Below are 9,562 nucleotides of genomic sequence, written 5' to 3'. Positions count from 1 at the left end.
TTCATAGTCGATCTTCCGATCCTCCGAACCACCCTGTGAGACAGCTGAAAGTGGTCGGGCCCAGGTCTTCAGCTCATCCAGCTTGTTCCACTTCAGCCCACCCTTCCCCCTTCCCAGGGGAAGCTTCTTTCTACATCTGCATTGTCTTCCTTCCCACACCATCCTCTCCCTCTGCTCCTGGGAACTTAGCAAACTTGCCTCAGTCATCTTGGAGGCCTGGAGCCCATTCCTGCAAACCAAGATCTGGAGGGAGGAGACCATGGTCTTGGGTGGGCTCCCCAAAGTTTACCTCACTCAGCGTGGTGTCAAAACCCCAACCCACTGCCACGGACTCAATCCCAACACACAGGGACCTCGTAGGGCAGAGTAAAACTGGTCCATGCAAGACCCGACAGCTCCATCTTTCTTTCATGGAGCAGCTGGTGGAATTGGAACTGCTGACCTTGTGCTCAGCCAGGGTCCCTTCACAGTGGTTTCCAAAAACCAAACCAAGCTCTCTGCCACAGTCAGTGGATCTATGCGACGCACAGCGACCCTGTGGGATCCAAGTGGTCTGTTGCTGTGTCTTGTTGTTGCTTGGTGCCATCCGGTTGGTTCTGACCCACAGCGACCCTGTGCACAACAGAATGAAGCACAGCATGGTCCCGCGCCATCCTCACAACTGTTCCCGTGCCTGGGTTCATGGTCGCAGCCACGGTGTCCATTTGTTGCCTCAAGGGCCTTCTTCTTTGTTGCTGCCCCTTCACTTTACCAACCACGATGTTCTTCTCCAGGGACTGGGCTCTTCAGACAACATGTCCAATGTATGTTAGACAAAGTCTTGCCATCCTAGCTTGTAAGGAGCATACTGGCCGTCCTTCTAAGACCAATCGGTTTGTCCTTTCAGCAGCTGATGGTACTTTCAATATTCTTCTCCAGCATTCAAATGCATTAATTCTTCCTCAGTCTTCCTTAGTCAGTGTCCAACTTTCACATGCATCCGAGGCAATAGAATATCATGGCTTGGGTCAGGCACACCTTAGTCTGCAAAGTAACATTCTTATTTTTAATAGTCTAAAAGAGGTCTTGTGTAGCAGATTGACCTAATACAATATGACTTTTCACCTCTTGACTGCTGTTTCTATGAGCACTGATTGTGGATCCAAGCAAGACAACATGCTTGATGACTTCAGCCTTTTCTGTTTTTCATGGTGCTACCTATTCGTCCAGGTGTGAGGATTTTTGGTCTTCTTTACATTGAGTTGTAATCTATGATGGAGGCTGCCATCCTTGATCTTCATCAGCAAGTACTTCAAGTCCTCCTCACTTTCAGCAAGCAAGGTTGTGTCATCTACATATCTCAGGTTGTAAATAAGCCTTCCTCCGATCCTGATGCTGCATTTTTCTCCATAGAAACCTGCTGATCTGTCAGTTTGTCTAACTGGTTGCTGGTGTGTTGCAGTGATGCCACTGGTGTTTGAAATGCCAGCAGGGTCATCCAAAGTGAACAGGTTCAGCAGAGCTTCCAGGCTAAGAAGGACTTTTGGCTCCCCACTTTGGAGGAAGGATCCTCTGAAAGCCTTGTGCTGGGGCAAGTGGTTTAGATCTGCATAAATGAGCTGTCAATGCTGGGACATGACATCACATCAGAGACCCGGCTCCATCCAGTCCCTTTCTCTCTTCTGATAGGATTCTTACAGTGAAAATATTCGGTCGCTGGCTCTCTGGCCCTGGGTAAGGGATGGTAGGAAGAGGGACAAAAAAAGGAGACCAAAAATATATATTTTTAAGTGGGGATGGTGGTGTGGGTGGGTGAGCGAGGAAAGAAGCACACCAGAAAGGAAAAGAAACCAAAAAAATGAGAAAGGAGGAAAGAAAGAAAAGAAAGGAGATGAGGAGGTCTGCACTTATTCTTTGTCCTACTGGTTTCCTGACTTCTTGTGGTGCTGGTTCCACAAAAGATTCCAGGAGAAAGCATCACCTGGAGACGAGCCCCTCGTGAGAGGCCCTGGCCTTGCCCACCTCTCACTGACCGAGTACTAGAGTCCTGGAGGTCACAGACTGCTTACTCGACGGGTTACTCTTGACATTTGTTATCTTTTCCAGCTATACTTGGTGTTCTTCATCAAGAACACTAATTCTGTCTTCCTTATTCACTGTCCCACTTTGGGATGCACAGGAGGCAGTTGAAAACACTGCAGCTTGGCAGCTCTGCCTTTTTAACACTCTAAAGGTGTTCCTTGAAGCAGATTTGCCCAATGCCTTTGTCATTTAATTTCTTGGCTTTTGCTTCCAAGAGCAATGATTGTAGATCCAACTAAATGAAATCTTTGACAGCCTCAACCTGTTTATTGGTTCAATTGTTAAGGTTGGGTTGGGTTGGGTGTTACATAGAGTTCCGATCCTTACTGAGGGTTATAGTCTTTGATTTTCACCAGTAAGTGCTTCAAGTCCTCTTGACTTTCAGACAGCAAGGTTATGTATGTCATCTGCATTTTGCAGGTTGTTAGTGAATCTCCCTCCAGTCCTGAAACCCTGTTCTCCTTCATCTAGTTCTGTTTTCTTCTACTGTTTGTTTATTTTAGGGAGTAGAAAACACTCAGGAAGATAAGTAACTATACAAACACATAATTACGAAGTAGAGAGCTGGTTGCCCACCACCACGCTTCTCTGGCTCTTTCTGCCAGAATACACTGCTTGGGGAGATTTCGTGAGAAGTCAGAGCACGTTTGGACCCTGTCGAGCAGAGACAAGAGAGTGTTCAGTAGGGAGATGTAGCTGCCAGGGTGAAGAGGGAAGTGGATTCCCTGGGAAAGAAAAGGGAAAGTAGATTTTAAAATGGTGTTCTCAGAAGTCAGAGGTCTTAGACAGCAGGGGTTGTTTGGCAAGTATCAACAAAGGAGGAACAGCTCTGAAGCCAGAACAGGAACAGCCAACTGGAGCACAGGCAGCAGAGATATGCTAAGGGCCTTTAACACAGGCATCCGGTCCCCAGGGAAGGCCCAGAGACCTATCTCACCTGTGGCTTGTGTCTCAATGAGCTGATTCAGTCTTCATGCTCTAATATCCTTTTCTTGGGGATTGAGCCCTAAGCTCGGGTCTGTCAGGCACCTGTACATGTTTGGAGTAAATTATATGTCCTTGGTAGTCATGTTTCTTCTGTCATAGTCTTACTCATACCTGGACTCCAGTCAGATCACTATGCAGCAGCTCTTGCTCTTTCTGTAACACCCAAATCCCTAAAGCTTATTGGGGCAAGTGTGCCCACTGTTAGGGCCTTCTGGGCAGGAAGACTCAACCAATTAAAGCTGTGTAAGCCAAGAGAGGACAAGTATTCCTTCCTTCCTTCCTTGTACTCCTCAGAAGGGATCAACCTCGCATATCTAGAGGCAAGAAATTATGCCCCAAGAAGAGGCAGGGAGTCCCAGGCTGAGAAGGGAAGCCAACAGTGCTCATGGAAAGAAAGGATTCTGATAGTTATTAAGCACCTACTGAATACTAGGCTGTTTACACACTTTCTCCTGCTTGATCCTCACAACCACCTGGGAGATCCCCATGAGTCAGAGTGAAAATAGAGGCGCACATATGGATCTGTAGAACAATGCCTGGCTAGAATTCCAAGCTAAATCGAGCTAACTTTAGAACTTGTGTTCACCGCTATACCCCCTTGTCCTTTTCATGGACTAGAGCCAGGGGTCCTCAAACTTTTTAAACAGGGGGCCAGTTCACTGTCCCTCAGACCATTGGAGGGCCAGACTATCGTTTAAAAAAAAACTATGAACAAATTCCTATGCACCCGGCAGGCCAGATAAATGTCCTCAGTGGGCCGCATGTGGTCCGTGGGCTGTAGTTTCAGGACTCCTGGACTAGACTCTGCATGAGTCCTGGTGGCACCATGGGCTCGACATCAGGCTGCTAACCAAGAGGCTGGTGGTTGGAACACACCAGCTATCCCTCTGTCCTAGAGGATTGGTGGGAGTCAAAATAAACTCCACAGGAGTACATTTTTGTTGTTTTTAGACGACAACTTCTAAGGGTCTCCCCAACTCCTAGACGCTCTAGTTATTTTAAACCTGAGGGAAATGACCATCCTTCACATTGACAGTTATATAATACACACAGCTATATAATTCACAATATTCCACCATATGTATATTTTACTCCACCATATTTGATCTTCCAAATTATCCTGTGAAATAAGCAGATTGATCTTAGCCCCATGATGAGTGGATGGTATTTGAATCCCAGTCTTCTGATCCAATATAAATTCCACTAAATCAAGATTCCTTTCAAAGAGAAATTGCTTACTTCAGTCACAACTAACATAAGGCAGGAAAAAATTACCGGAGAGACCGTATACACAGAATCCTAACAAGGCAACAAATAGAAAACAAAAATAAACTAGTGTTGCTACTTTTTTCTCCCTGTATTGTTGACAATAATTTTCATAATGGGTCTCTAAAGGTACACAAAGGTCATAAAATATCATTCAACTTAAAATTGTATTTAATTTAAAAATTGTGTTCAATTCACTGATTTTTAAAAGAAGAGTTATACAATCATTACTACAATCAATTCTACAACACTTTCTTCTTTCTTGTACTCCTTGTTCTTAGCTCCTCATTTCCCCAACCTATCCTGTCATACCCCATGTTACCATTAATTCAGTTACTGTCTCTCCAGCTGCATCTCACAGAAAGTACACAAACTAGCAAACAAAAAGTCAGAAAACATTAAAAACTAGGATAAATGAGTCAAAAGGGTGATCAAATGATAAGGTGTTAAATTTTAACCTAACTTGTTCTCCAACGGTCCACTTTCCAGTGCGTTCTGCACAATACCAAGGCTATTCACATCCCTGGTCTGTGGTCAGGAGGGATTCACCAGAGGCTTCATCCACATGGATTTCCCCTTCGCTTTTTTTTTTTTTAACTGAAACAATTTAAAAATGGGTTGAAAGGACGATCAAATGATACTGTATTTTAACCTAACTATATCTGCCATCCACCACTTGTCAGTTTGTCATACTGTGGGGGCTTGTGTGTTGCTGTGAAGCTGGAAGCTATGTCAATGGTGTTTCAAATGTCAGCAGGGTCCCTCAGAGTGAACAGGATTCAGTGGAGCTTGTAGACTAAGAACAGACAACAAAGGACTCAGCTCCCCATTTCGGAGCAAGTCTCACTGAACGCATATGCGGAGCTTCGAAACACTGTCAGATACTTAAGGCCTAATAAATGGAAGCAGAACATTGTTGGAGATGGTGCCAGGAGGTGGGCCCCTTGGAGTGGGAGGTACTGGAAAAGTGACTGAGGAGGAGCTGATTTCTCAGAGTGGGTTGACCATGATGACGTGAGTCAGGTAAAGCCTGTGGGAATGGAGCCTTCAAGATCTTCATTTTCAGATGGGGCACAACTCAAGGGAAGAAGAAACAAGTGCAAAAATCTACTAACAACAGGAACTTGGAATTATGAAGTATGAATCTAGAAAAATTGGAAGTCATCAAAAATGAAACGGAACACATATATCTTAGGCATTAGTGAACTGAAATGACTAGTATTGGTCATTTTGAATCAGAAAATCCTATGGTTTACTATGTCAGGAATGGCACAACCCAGAGGAATGATGTTCATTGCAGGAGACCGAGGCCAGCTGGAATCTGAGGCCCATCGCTTCATGATTTTCTGCTGATTCTTGGCAAAGAGGGCAACCAATGATGCTGTTCTTCAGAGACTGGGCAGAGGCAGGTCAAATTATTGACTATCTTAAGCAGCAAGTTGCTCTTCTTAAGGAGAAAGCAATTTTGCAGAGAACTCTGAGAGAAGAGAAGAAACTTCAAGTTGAAAATGCAAAAATGAAGCAAGAAATTGAAGAACTGAAACAAGAGCTAATCCAGGCTGAAGTTCTAAATGGAGTAAAACTACAAGCTAATGCTACACTTTCTACAAAAGTGATGCAATCTACCCCGACAACATACCTCCTGGTGCCAAAGAACAGATAAACAGAGGAGGAGAAGAAAAGACGGTGAAAGAGAAAAACGGAGAAGAAAAAAACAGCAGCAGCAGTCAGGAACAGGAAGTGCTGATTCAAAACCAATTGATGTTTTCCACCTGGATCTTTGGAATGGTCCTATCACCGCTAACAAAAAACATCCACATGCAGATTCTTTGTATGTAGAAGAAGCAGAGGTTGGAGAATCAGTACCAAGAACAGTTCAGTGGCCTGGTGACTCATTTTCCTCTTGAACAGATGAAAAATCGGGTGGTGATTTTACTTTGTAATCTGAAACCTGCAGAGATGAGGGAGTACTGTCACAAGCAACGGTGATGTGTGCTAGTTCCCCGGAGAACACTGAAATCTTGGCTCCTCCTAATGGGTCTGTTCCTGGAGACAGAATTACTTTTGATACTTTCCCTGGAGAGCCTGACAAAGGGCTAAATCCTAAGAAGAAAATTTGGGAGAAAATCCAGCCTGATCTTTACATGAATGCTGAGTGTGTAGCTTTATACAAAGACGTCCCCTTTGAAGGGAAAATGAGTGTGCAGGGCTCGATCTACGAGCAACAGTGGAATCAAATGAAGTGAAACAATTTATAGACATCCACAAAAGAAAGTTTTAATAACAATAAAAAGGAATGTGTATGACTTTTTAAAAAAAGGACACGGCAAAATCAATCTTGAAGTACAATGCTGTCTGTGATAGGATTATATCTATCCGCCTTCGAGGAAACCCAATCATTAGAACTATATTTCAAATGTAGGCACCAACCACAAAAACTAGCGAAGAAATTGAAGAATTTTACTGTCTTCAGTCTGAATCGATCAAACATACAATCAAGATGCATTCATAATTATTGGCAATTGGAATGCAAAAGTTGGAAACAAAGAGGAAGGAACAGTAGTTGGAAAACAGGGACTTGGTGATAGAAAAAGCATGGAGATCTCATGATGGAATTTGGCAAGACCAACCGATTGTTCATAGCAAATACCATTTTTAAAAATACTTTTATTGGGACTCTTACATCTCCTATCATAATCCATACATTCTTCCCACAAATACCATTTTTCAATATTACAAAAGGCAATAAGAAACATGGATGTCTGCAGATGGAAAACAGAGAAATCAAACTGACTACATCTGTGCAGAGACAATGGAGAAGCTTATCAGCAGTAGCTAAAACCAGGCCAAGGGCTGACTGTGGAACAGATCATCAATGGCAAAGATAATTAAAGTAAATCTATCAGAGGCAAAATACAACCTTAAATCTATCGCACCTGAATGCTGAGAACATCTCAAGCACAGATTTGATGGACTGAGCACTAATGGCAGAAGACCTGATGATAGGAGATAAAACAAGCCTTCAAGAGGACTCAATGAGATGTCCCGTAGGAGGACAGGACCATCATTCATGAAGAAAGCAAAAGGTTATTTGAAAGACATGAGAGAAATAAAAGCTCAAAGCGGATGTCAGAAGAGACTCTAAAACTTGCTCTTTATTGTAGAGTAGCTAAAGCAAATGGAAGAAATGATGCACAGAAACTGTTAGTGGGCAACTGGAAAAGAAAGAGTAAAATAGCATAATAAAGTGTGCAAAGAAAGTTAGAAAACCAAAAGAGAAGACAAGCTCAGCGTATCTTAAGCTGAAGCAAGTCAAGAAAACGTCAAGCCTTGATTTTCCCCAAGCCTTGATTCTATGGGAAATATTGAACAATGACGGAAGCATCAAAAGAAGATGGACTAGTGGGTAAAAGGAGACGTTGGACAGTGACAAATAATGATGATTTACAAATTACCAAGGGTTCAGGAGAAAAGGAGAAGTGGTGAGGGAGGGGGGAAATGAGGAGCTGATATCAAGGGCTCAAGTAGAAAGCAAGTGTTATGAGAATGAGGGCTGGATAGAAACCAGGTCAAAAGCGTCCAAGTAAGAACACAGTTCTGGGTAAGGGTTTTTCCCCTGATCCTCCTCCCCATTTACCTCATAGGAAATCACCTTCTCTGAGTCATACGTGCCCTTGATCTTGACTTGAAATTCCAGCATGTTTTGCTCATCCCTTTGGTAGGGGTATTGGTTTGAAATTGGTGACCTTAGCACCAATCTGTGTAACAGCAGCTGAATGGTCCCCTCTATTTCCATGCTCATGAAAAACTGACTCCAGCCATCAATATTAAATAATTTTGTACAAAAACTGACTCCAGCCGAGGTGAGCTCTCCTCTGTCAAAGTGGCTTTTAGGTGCACATATAGAGGTAATATATACGGGTGACATATAGGTAACATATAAGGGTGACATACAGTTCATGGAAACGAGGCACACACTACCTCTTTGCTTGGGAGACTGGATTAGAAGCAGAAGCCAGCCTTCTTCTTGGTGTTTATCCTGATAGAAGTGGCTTTAGACAGAATCTGTCCTTTTGTTATTAACTTCACTCAGCATAAGTTTCCAGGTTCCTCCATGTTATGAGGTCTTTCCATTTTTTTAACTACAGTTTTGCACTCCCAGCACTTTGGAAACTAGTCATCTGTGCCGGGTGCACAGACTCCACTACCCACCCACTTCCATTCTGCTCCTAGTTGCCTCTCCAAACGCGACCCCCTGCTAGGCTCTTTCCTCCATGAAATTCAATCTGGCCTTCGTCTACATTCATACAAGTTACTTCTTTAAATAAAACCTGACTGCAACTATGTGCAGAGTATTGAGCAGGTGGTGAGCAGAGATAACACTGTCACATGCCTTCAGAGAAAGAACCATCACTCCTGAACTGAAGGGCCCATACTAGCATGTAAACTGAGTCTAGGGGGTGGGTGTGAGATAAAAGGGTGAAGAAGTCAAGGAGTCCAGGAAGGGAAAGAATGTTTGGGAACTGATTGTGGTAGCAATTGTACAATATTGCTTGACGTGATTGAACTATGAGATGATGCATTATTAACTCCCAATTTAAAATAAATAAAAATAAACTATAATCTGAGCCTCAAAGGCTAAGTAGTAAAGAATTAGAAAAATAGAAAAGGGGTGCTTTTAAGCAAGGGAAAGATTTCAAAACAAGGTGTCTTATCCAAGTGGATGGCTTTTAACAAGTTTATTTTCCCACAGCTGTTGTTAGGCTACCTTGAGTCGGTCCTGACTCACCGTGACCATTCACGCACAACAGAAGCAGCACTAGGGCCTGTGCCGTCCTCACGATTGCTGCTTGAGCCCATTGTTGCAGTCCTCTTGCCAAGGGTCCCCTCTCCCAGACATGACATCCCTCCTCCAAGGACCGGTCACTCCTGACATGTCCAAAGTATGTGAGGCCAAGTCGTGCCATCCTCTCCTCTAAAGAGCATTCTAGCTGTACTTTTCCAAGACAAGTTTATTCTTTTGGAAGTCCATGGTTTAGGAGGTTAGGAGTGTGGGAGTCTCACAGTGGAGGAAGCTGCAAGTCTGAAGGCAGGGCGATGATGGCTCCACAGGAACTTTTCCCATCAGTTCTGGAGAAAGTCCTGGTCTCTTTTTTTGTTTCTGCTACGCATGATCTTCATGTAGCCTGGCAGTGCTTTTTCTATGTATTTTCTTGATTGTTTAATCTCTTTTGAGATTGACTCAAAC

At 43.5% G+C, this 9,562-nt stretch overlaps 1 pseudogene; it reads left to right on the top strand.

Moving 5' to 3' along the window:
- The first annotated feature begins 5,323 nt into the window (after positions 1 to 5,323).
- LOC142449337 (aminoacyl tRNA synthase complex-interacting multifunctional protein 1 pseudogene) lies at positions 5,324 to 6,555 on the top strand (annotated as a pseudogene).
- The last annotated feature ends 3,007 nt before the right edge of the window (positions 6,556 to 9,562 follow it).

Source organism: Tenrec ecaudatus, chromosome 5, assembly GCF_050624435.1.
Source record: "Tenrec ecaudatus isolate mTenEca1 chromosome 5, mTenEca1.hap1, whole genome shotgun sequence".
Classification (NCBI taxonomy): Eukaryota; Metazoa; Chordata; class Mammalia; order Afrosoricida; family Tenrecidae; genus Tenrec; species Tenrec ecaudatus.
Note: the sequence above shows the minus strand (reverse complement) of the source record. Positions and strands in the feature narration are given on the sequence as shown.